Source organism: Gavialis gangeticus, unplaced genomic scaffold (genome assembly GCF_001723915.1).
Source record: "Gavialis gangeticus isolate Ggan-Ray unplaced genomic scaffold, GavGan_comp1, whole genome shotgun sequence".
NCBI classification, from domain to species: Eukaryota; Metazoa; Chordata; order Crocodylia; family Gavialidae; genus Gavialis; species Gavialis gangeticus.
Genome location: NW_017728998.1, coordinates 7,091,945 through 7,102,833, shown reverse-complemented (window position 1 = coordinate 7,102,833; position 10,889 = coordinate 7,091,945). Strand labels below are relative to the sequence as shown.

At 42.0% G+C, this 10,889-nt stretch overlaps 1 long non-coding RNA gene across 2 annotated transcripts; it reads left to right on the top strand.

Moving 5' to 3' along the window:
* The first annotated feature begins 913 nt into the window (after positions 1–913).
* On the top strand, positions 914–4,090 carry LOC109289446. Of its 2 annotated transcripts, XR_002095367.1 has the most exons (3): positions 914–1,119; positions 2,297–2,425; positions 3,569–4,090. It is a non-coding gene; the product is annotated as an uncharacterized LOC109289446 (long non-coding RNA). The 2 variants fall into 2 exon arrangements; XR_002095366.1 differs by having other exon boundaries at positions 914–2,425.
* The last annotated feature ends 6,799 nt before the right edge of the window (positions 4,091–10,889 follow it).

Sequence of the window (10,889 nt, the reverse complement as noted above, 5' to 3'; positions counted from 1 at the left end):
TCCATGCAGGTTTATCTTTAACTGGTTTTGGCCATTTTGAAAGCAGTTTATGTGCACTGAAGTTCTGTCGTGTTACAGATCTGAACCAGTTTCTGATCACTTACATTGGTTTATGTGCAATTTCTGTCCCTAGCCTATGTGATATGGTGAAATCTAGTGTACTAGTACACTCTTAAAATCTTCTACAAAGCATGATTCACTAACAGAATACTTAACCTTAGCTTATTAAAACTTAAGTATATTATAAGTACATGCAGTATATAGGGAGGGAGGGAGGCAAAAGATCAGCCTCTCTGCTCAGAGTAGGAACAAGAGGACGGTCAGCCTGCAGAAGGCTGCCAACCTTTGATATGCAATGTTCATACTGTTTAATTCTTAAGCAACCTCCTATTTTTAAAAATCACATAAGAAACCTTATCTTATTTCCAGTGAAGCTTATGGCAAAGTATTTATGTGTCCATACATACTCATGGGCATGGACTGTTAGATTTTAAGGTCAAACAGGACATATTAGGTCTTCTTTTCTGACTTCCTTTATAACAGGATACATAGAATTGTATCCAGCTACTCGTATATTGAGCTCAATGATTTGTGTTTGAATACAGCATGTCTCCTAGGAAGGCACAGCCTTAACACGAAGAGCTTAAGAGGCAGAATCCACTTATGACCTTCATAGTTTGTTCCAGTAGATAGCATTAAGAATCTGTCCTTGTTGCTTGTTATGTTTAATGATATTTTCAAATAAAACCCAGAAAAAATAATGAAACTCTGTAAGATGAGGAAAGAGCTTGATGGAACTTGGTAAATTTTCATCCTCAAATTATGGTAGATGCTAAATATACACCATGACATGGTTCCACATTGAAACATTAAACACTTGCTTTTCTGCCTTTCTTTTTTTTAGACTCTCATTAAAATAACTGGCATATGGAGGAGCAAAATAAATAAATGTCCAAGAACTTGGAAGCCAAAAAAATGCACCGTTCACAGGTGACTCAAGGGGAGAAAACGCACATGTACAACGGCAGTTTTCGTGACAATGGAACAGAGTACCAGCTAGTTTAGACTTACAGAGGTCTGGAGGGGTTGCAGCTTTTTGTGCATAGAAATAAGTAATAGGTAAGTCTGACAACAATGCATTTCATTTATAGACTCTCTCATGGTGCTTTGGTACCCAACAGTTTCCCATACTCATCTTACTACAACCCTTGTACCAGAGAAGGTGGGGGAAGTTAATGCAGCACATTAAAAAAAATGTCTGCATTGGTACAATGATATTCCCCACTGCCTGAAAAGTCTTTGCTTAGAGAATAAGGTTGTCTGGGATCCAGGAGACAGAGCCATTCCGGAAGCCCGCTGCTTTAAGAGAATGTGGTAACCATGCTATAGCCACACACGGTCCTCTTTAGAGCCCCGTGGCTACATCATTTATTGTAGAGGACAGCAGCGTTGTTAGGTCCTGGGGCAGGAATTGTCTCTTCACGTGTGCCGTGGCAGCACTTAGTGCAGCAGTCTCACCTGGGGCTTGTAGGCATGACAGCAATGCAAATAAAAATAATGAGGCCCCAGTCCTGCTGCGCTGATGCCCATGGACATCGTGCTATTGACTTGGAAATGGGTCAGCGCCCTGGTGAGAATTATAACCGTTTTCTTATAAGGCAATTCTGACAACCCAATAATACGCCAAGCATGGAAAGTGCAGGCTTGCTTGCATAATGGAATATCAGGGCAAGGCATATATACAATAATTATTTAACAAAAAATAGCAGCACAAAAATAGGCTGGATTGTAAATGGGCTACATAAAATTAACTGACCCAGGTCCTATTGAGAGGGTATGCTCTGAATATTTCTAGCTATATTTACAGAAGAACTCTTGTTTCTCATCCTCCAGGCTTTAAAGTTATTACCCCACTCATTATGCCAAATATATTTTGTATAAGAGATAACATAAACCATCCTTTGTTTAAGCAGATTACTAGAATTAAATACTACATTTCAACAGAATTTAAAAGGGGCACCAAAGCAAGATAATACTTCCACCTATGTGGTGAGGAATCATTAAATTCTGCCTATGAAATAGCTATAGATTCCAGCTTAAAATGTACAGATCATTAGGAGTTGACAGCAGCAGCCTTTAGAAATGATCCAACAGGGTTTAATGTGAAAATAATTTGTGTAGCTAGCTATTACTCTGTACATCAAGCACTCAGGTTTTAGTTCTGTTGGGTGATTAAAAACATATCTAAACTAAGGTGCCAGATTTACTGTAATAAGTTCTCATTATTGTGTCACAGCACTGGTCTATACAACATATTTTCAAGGAAGGAGATAAGCCCCATAAAAGCATATTTGTGGTTTGCAGAGAAAATAATTCTCTCCAGGTAGAAGTGTCACTTTCTTCCAATGATCCATATTATGAAAAGGTAACATTTGGAATATAACCTGGTTGTCTTGACAAATGGGATCCATTACTGAACGGTGTGAGTTATGAGTGTGAATTAAATACAAAGAGGCCAGAAGGTAGCTGAAAGCCTATAAGAAATATGTTTCTACGGCCCAAATCTGGTTGTCCTAGCTGGTTAATAACAGCGGCAGGCTCTTTAGGGCATGCCTCCCAGAATCTGTGCAGACGATCCCAGCTTCCTCCCCCTTCATGAACAGGAAGGATTCAAGTAAAGCAGCAGCAGTGGTGTCACTGGTCCTCATTACACTATACCCAATGCAAGGCCTTTTGTATAAAAACTACCCATGCATCTGCTGCTGTCAGCAACAGAGCAGCTGAGTGTTGTCATAGATGTCCTCTAAAGAAGGAGAATTGCTTTCACATACACTGCTGCACGCTCAGTTACAAGCTTGCCTTTCTGCAGACCAGGGCCGGACACAGGCATGGGCAAAATGGGCATCCGCCTGGGGCCCGGACAGAAAGGGGACCTGAAAATGGTGAAAATAATGATTATTATTATCATTATCTCTGGTGAAGGGGAGCCCAATACTAAAAGTTTTCCCAGGGCTGCTAGGAGTCTAGGTACAGCGCTGCTGCAAACACCCCCAAAATGTGCTGTGAAAAATCTGCTGCTGTGCAGAAGTGCTAAACCGCGGAGCCTGCCCGCCTCTCCCACGCCTGGGGGCTGAGCTGCTGGCATGGACCAGGTAAGGAAGGGCAAAAGGTATCCCTGTGAGTTTTTCAGTTGTTACTGCTGTGGGTGGAAAACTGAGGGCAGAATTTTGCTCTCAGCTTAACTCTGACGGACCCTTTCTTGCTTGGGGGTTATTTGTTTTATAAGCACCTAGATCTAAAACTCTGCACTCTCCAGTTCAAGTGACTTCCTATATTCATGTATTGATTTATTTCCACCTCTGGCTCATTTGTTCCAGCTTCTATAGCAGCTCATCCTCTTGCCACAGTAAATTTTAGTCGTCTTGGAGTAAAATGTACCTACTCCTTGCCAAGTGCTGATAGAAAAGTCCTTTGCTATTCTATATCCAAACTTAGCCTCGCTCATCTATGAGAGTGGCTTTCATCCTCTGTTGTCTGATGGGCTGTGACAATTTCCTTCGCATTTCAGGTTATGAACTGCAGTGCACGTGGTATCCAGAAATAGCCTGACTGCCTTCCAGCAAAATGTCATTGCCCTGATAAAACTAATAAAAATCCCAATAGAGGTCTCTCCACTGTAGATTCTACCTCACACTTAAGGTGAATGTACATCCGAGGTTGTAGGAACACCCATCTGTTCAACCTACATCATGCCAGTATTGAAGGGTATTAAATTACTCGGACAATCTAATTTCAGTAATTTATGGTGCTAGTGGCCATCAATAAGAAATGTGCTGGAGTCAACATGAAAGAAAGAAGACAATGCTAAGGTCAGCCATGTGATATCCTCCTTCGTAAGGTGTATGTGCTACAGTGCTCATTGGTATCTTGTACCTCTCTTAGCCGGGTGATAAATATTTGAACCAATCACTTTATGTTGTTTTTTTCTGTGGAAAGCAAAATCAATCTTGAAGATGGGCTTTGACCTGGAGCCTATATCCAGGTCGGCCTGCTTCTTACATTTCAAACGAATAAAAATTTAAAGACAGCAGACCAAATCCTTCTTTTGGTGATGGTGGTATAAAGGTAGAATGACTCCATTAAAGTCGGTTACATTACTCTGGAATTGAGCCAGCGTAACCAAGAAGAGTTTTTGCCCTGTTTAAAGAATAAATGGTATATCTAATTCATTTTGCAATGGTATAACTTTAAAGAGGAGAGTCTAAACCTAGACAACATAAAAAAAGCTTACAGGAAAAGCTTTTAGGAAAGCTTACAGACCCATCTCAAGCGGGCTGAGCATGGAGACCGGACTTCTCAGTCTGCCTCTGCTATTCATTTACTGTCAACCTCATGTCTCTTAGCTTCAGGTTTCTCATCTGTTCACAGAAATACAGATGGACTGTAGAGCTTAATTAGTTCATATTTGTACAATGACACATCACAGCTGCTGGGAAAACAGGACTCTTAGCAGACTGTTGTGCTTGGATTACACCTATATGATCTAAGCTCCCTGAATATGAATGGGCTGTGGCACCCTGGTTGGTCTCTTTGGCTCACTTCTGGGCACAGAAATGCCTCGGTGGAAATAGCACTCTATATTCCAGCCAACCTAAGCCTGGTGAACCTTTGCTGAAATCCTGTAGACGTCCAGGGTACTTATACACGTGATGACATGGCCATGTACACATGACAAAAAGTGACAAGAAATCACCATTAGACTAGAATAATGTCATCACCATGTACACGTGCACAATGTTTTTTTTTGAGCGTGGCAACTTAGATCACCTCCGTTGTATTTTAGTTTGGTCATGGCAAATTGTCCCATTATGGACAAAGAAAATCTGTCCTATGTACATGTCTGGGAAGGCAGCAGGAGGGCGGCTGGGTGTGCTGGTAGCTGGAGAAAGCAGCAGGGATGGTGCACGGGATGCTGGAAACCTGGGCAGGCTGGTGGAAGCTGAGGCTGTGGGTCCTTTACTAAATGGGGGACGTAGCCTAGTGACAGAGGATGCAGAAAAGGCTGAAGTGCTCAGTGCCTTTTTCATTTCAGTCTTCACAGGCTAGGTCAGCTCCCAGACTACCGCACCAGGCAGCACAGTTTGGGGAGCAGGTGACTGGCCAACTGTGGCAAAACAGGTTAGGGACTATGTAGAAAAGCTGTACATGTGCAAGGCCATGGGGCCAGATGGGATGCAACCAAGTGTGCTGAAGGAGTTGGCCAATGTGATTGCAGAGCCATTGGCCATCATCTTTGAAAACTCATGGTGACTGGGAGAGGTGCCAGACAATTGGAAAAGGGGAAATATAGTGCCTGCCTTTAAGAAAGGGAAGGAGGAAGATCCAGGGCACTACAGACCAGTGGGCCTCACCTGAGCTGCTGGAAAAATCATGGACTAGATCCTGAAGGAATCCATCTCTGAGCACTTGGAGGTGAAGAAGGTGATTAGGAACAGTCAGCATGGGTTCCCCAAGGGCAAGTCATGCCTGACCAACCTGATTACAAGTGACCAGCACGGTCACATATTGCTATGCTCCTTCTTTTTTGTCACATTTTCCTGGTGGACACATTTGCCATGGAAATACAACAAAATTGCTACCCTGGCACTACTTTGTAGCATCGTGTTTGCAATGTCATAAAACATTTATGATTAACACTTGATTTTTATATGGTCATTAAGTGAAAGGAACACACTGCCAGTGAAGAGAGCAAATACATATTTTAGTAACATTGCAGTTTGACCCACCGTGGTTTGCCATTCTCAGCTCAAAGTTTAAAATGAGACTAAAACTCACAAAGCACTTTTATCTCCTTCCAGTTAGGAATTGTCATTGCTTTAGTTTTAATGTTTATGCAATGAAAAATGGACATCAGTGTGTAGGGGGATATGGGAAATGGGCAGCCTTAAATTTCAGTGTCACCTGTGCAATGATTTCTTTCAGATAACCTTAATTTAACCAAATACTTATGCATGTATTCAAGCTTCATTGGCTCCACATAATTTTAATCATGTGCTTAAAAGAGCAGGGCCAACACTAGCTGATTAAAAAAAAGTCATGAGACAAGTCATCCATAATTAGAAGACTGGCTTAGAAATCAAATAAATTTTAAAAATTGGGCGGACTTTTTATTTGCTTTGTGATTACAGATCATGTAGAGCAGGGGTGGGCAATTATTTTGGGCAAAGGGCCGCTTACTGAGTTTTGGCAAGCCATCGAGGGCCACATGACAGGCAGCCCAGGGCAGATTAATATTAATGTTCTAAATTTTTTACTGGCCCCATGGCCTGGATAGAATGGCCTGGTGGGCCGCATCCGGCCCCCGGGCTGCATTTTGCCCACCCTTGATGTAGAGTGCACTCAAGTCAGAGTCTCAGTCTTTTGTCCGCAACCAGAAAGGCTTTTAAATAATAACCTGCTTCCAGAAATGGGGATTTCATGGACAAAGTCTCCAATTTTTAGAAATGGCCAAATCTCATCAGAGTTCGGTTTCATCTCATTGAGAAATGCGTAAACTTTCATAGATGGCAGCCTGCTTCATCAGATGCTACAAATGGACTTGCAGAGAGCAGGCCTGGAAGACAGTGAAGGTTGGAAACACTGTTTTAAATGTGTGCGTTGTTGCATCAAAGCCTTGAAGCATGAAATCCATTGAATAATGCTAAGTTGCTGTAACCAAGATGACCCTTCTTGGCAGGACAGCTGGAATTTTAAATCTCTTGGGCTAGAGCTATTTTGTTAGCAACACCAAATTTTATCTTTTCAAAGAGATCTCCAGGGGAAGTACTTGGCCATCTACACCATTCATCATAAATTCTGGAAATTTAGGAAGTAGACCATTTTATTCCAGCGTTGAAACATTTTTCTAAGTTTCCGGTCTGATTGAATGTTGACAGCGGAGTGCGGGAACCGCTGGAACATGAAATAACCTCTCAAGAGAAAAATGCTTGTGGGCTCTACTAAAATAATCAGATTTTAAATTCATGCCCAATCTTTTCTCTGAATTACCATAACTGCATTGCCTCGGGTTTAAAGATTAACGGCTACAAAGTAATAGGGGCAGACGGCTGGTACTGTGTGGGAAACGCTGGTCTCATTCATAATGGTGAAAATTTACAGAGGCTGTAATGCACTGGCTCATAACTTATTGAGAGCAGAATCTGATCCCTGTCAAACGTGCCTGGGGTTCTGTTCTCCAAGGCAATGAGCTTTCTGGCCGTAATTTAGTAAAGCACGTAGACATATGCTTCACGCGGATGATGTGCGTAGATCTACTGACACAATCTGAGAGCATGTGCTGGAATGCTTTGCTGGATCCAGGCTATAAGGCTTGCAATCCTGGGTCCTTAACAACCCATGGGCAATGTATCCAAGGGCCAATTATTGACTATTTCAGGCAGATATTTCATTTGTTGCCTCTCTGATGGCAAATTGCCTGTTAATTGTGTCCAGTGCCTGCTTCTTGTCAAGATTAGCCAGGTATTTGCATTGCTACAAACACCTCACCGGCTGCCTCAAACCAGCTAGAAGACTGGGAAGGGGAGTTAAATCCTAGGCAGATTCATACCCATCTGTCTGGCCTGTCTTCTGGAATAATTCATCTGTAATTTGCAGAAATACAGCCTAAAACTTCCCTCAGTGCTCACATAAGCCAAACCCTCCATAGCAGCCAGTGGGAGCTTTGCCTTAGCGAGGACTGCAAGACTTGGCCCATTTCCAAAGGGTGACGGAAGCAAGGTATCAAAATGTCATTGAAATGAAGTGTGAGTTTTAAGCCTAGTTCCCTGGGGCCTTCTGTGTTATCCCAGACACACTTTTTTGCTGTTTTCTAACTGTACCCTTAAGGACAATGTGTTTTGTTTCTTGTGGCTCTTCTCTCCCCCAAAGCCCATGGCCAGACTCCCTACATCTATCTTGTTGCTCATCCTCCACCTGATCACTGCGGGACACTGCCAGTAGTCCCTTATCTCTCACGCTCCCACTCCTTTGGGCTGCAGCAGAAGAGATACAAGAACAAAGGGAAGGACTGCATAGTAAAGATAGAGAATGAAAGACTACGGAGCCTTTAAAGAGGAAAGGAATAAATATCATGACATAAAGGAAAACAAGGATAAGGAAATACTGACATTGCAGAAGTCAGGTTTGGCCATTGGCTTCAGCGGAGTCTCATTTCGCCCTGTAATAATTCTGCACTGAATAGTCAGCCCTATATGATCATCTATAAGCATTAGTTTTAATTGTGTTTCCTAGAGAGTTTGTGGGGACGCAAAGCTGAATTCAGAGATACAAAACTCTATGCCAGTAGGCACTTAAAACAAGAAAGGCCTGATTCTCATTTACACAGTACAAAGTGGCCTGAATATCACTGTCAGAGCCGTGTAAAAGAAAAAGGATAGAGCTTTCCTTGGAAACTAAAGGAGAAATGGTGTCTCCCCCGCTCCCACCATTGATCAGCTGTCAAAGTTTGCCAGTAAACTACAAAGGCCATTCACTTTGCAACCTGCCTTCAGGCTTCATAGTTCTGTATTTTTTGCCTAGGTTCAAAAAGACTAAGGAGGAAGCAAGGAAAGCATTCAGCAAGTGCAGCCAAACAACTCTGTGCCATGCCTCCATCCAGAATTGCCGCTCGCTGATACGTTCTGCGTAAACTCGAGAACCTCCTGTTGCCCCCTAAGAACAAAAATCTCACAAACACCTGGGGTTTTGTGTGTTGAACTTAATTGTTTCTTCCTTTTACAGACTTAGTTATTGCTTCCTTTTACTTGCTAACAACCCAATATGTCACTAGATTACCCAAGTTAATTCGAGGGAGAAATATATGTCTTACTGTACAATGAGAGCCATTGGAAACCCTAGAGCCTGTTGCTCAGTGTAGCTGAAATTTTGCAGAGTGGACCTGGCATTATGGTCAGTGCTTTACAGCTACTATACAAGAAGAGAGAGAGGAAATGAAGAGAGAGAATAGATGTGCTGATTCACTTGCCTATATTATCTGTGTGTAAGATAGACGCACACAAACGTATCGGTGACTGTGTCCTTTGTTGAATTCATAGCATGGAGAATTGGAAAAACAATTGAACCAGCGTCTCCATATCCATTTTTTATAAACTACTATATACGGTGACTAGTTGAACCCGGAAGCATTCAACCAGCCCCAGACTATGGAGACGTCCAGTCCCACACTTGAGCTTTTTATCTTGACCCTGTCAGGATCGTTACACAATTAGCTGCAAATTCTAATTCTAATTCGTTGCCGTAGTGGTGCGCTAAATGGGGGAGTGCACCGCAACAGTGACATAGCTGCCAATCACATGTAGACCCACGTTATCACTATGTTGCCATAGTGCCCCATACGGTGATGCAGCGTGTGGACATGGCCATAAACTCTGTAATCCTTCATGGCATCACAGTTGCTATTGGGATGATAAGACTGCCTTGCGCCATAATCCTAACAACCCCAGTAGTGACTGGCATCCAGCCCATTGTGAACTCGAGTTCATTTAAAGATCAACTTCTTTGCTGACTTCTGAAGAGAGACGCCAAGAGAGTGATGCTTCGTCAGTGCGGACAGATGGCGGCCAACCATTTAAATGCTTCTAGCAATGCGGGCAAAGCCAAACTGGGCAGCGCTGCAACAGATGTTTACTACACTTTCTCTTTTAAAACCAGATTACAGCAATGTAGCAGTTCGGTCCATTAGGGATTTCTCTACAGCGGCGACGGAAATTGCGGGCGATGCTATGTTCAGACAGAACCGTAACAACAGGTGTTCTGGCGTCTGCTGTCAACACTTCCCAAGCCAGACCCGGAAAGCAAAGACTAACTGCAGGCCCATAATCTCCTGCTACATTTCATAATTGTTTGTTCCAGCATTTGCTCAAGTGGCATAAAACTGGAAAAACAGTGGAAAATATTTGGTTTGACCTTTCAGAATTAACCAACTAACAAAGGAACCCACAATATAGGGACTAACAAAAATGTAAATGGAGAGATGAGCCAAAGTGAAGACTTTTATTAGGAAGTGACACTACCAGTAATGAGCATTTTCTATGATTTTGGTATTTGATATCCGTCCATATGGTCTGAAGATATTGAATATTTAAACACAGTCATTATCAATACAATTTCTTTGAAGTAGGACCATGAAGTTTAGGGGGGAAAGCATTTCAAATTAATAGAAAATAATCCCAGGTTTGTGTTCTGCTTAATGCTTTGGAGTTACGATTTATGAAATATAGGCTCGTTTTCCAGATCTGCCAAAAACATCTGGTGTTGCCCCCAGCAAGTCACTCTGGTTCTCTTCTTGCAAAATAGGAATAGAAGGAACGAGGCATATTGTGAGTAGTGCTGTGGGACTAGTTGATTTTTTAATGTTTTAATTTTTTTGGATTTTTGGTTGAGTGGAAGAAAAATTGAAAGAGAGCCATTTGTGCCTGACTCAAAGTAAAAGTTATTCAGTTTTTCTGGTGAAACAAAAATCTGAAAAAAATTCATTTTAGCATTTCTGGGTGAACAAAACCCATTTTTCTGAGCCTGAGTGAAATGTGTGTTTTTTTCCTGCTATTTTTCCATTAAAATGATCTAAATTTTGATTTGAAACATTTTTGTTTTGTAAACATCAATGCAAAATATTTCCATTCCCCCCAAAATAATTAAATGGATTTGTGAATTGCTTCCATCACCCTGAATCTGCATTCTTGAGCGAGTGAAATCCTTGACTGAAAAAATGTCTTCAGCTCTAATTGTTACTCTGAATTCTGTAAGATGTGTGAGCCATTCAGAAATGTGGGGACATTACATATACCTGTTTAGATGTAGCCCAGGCCAGATCAACTCAGATAAAAATAGGA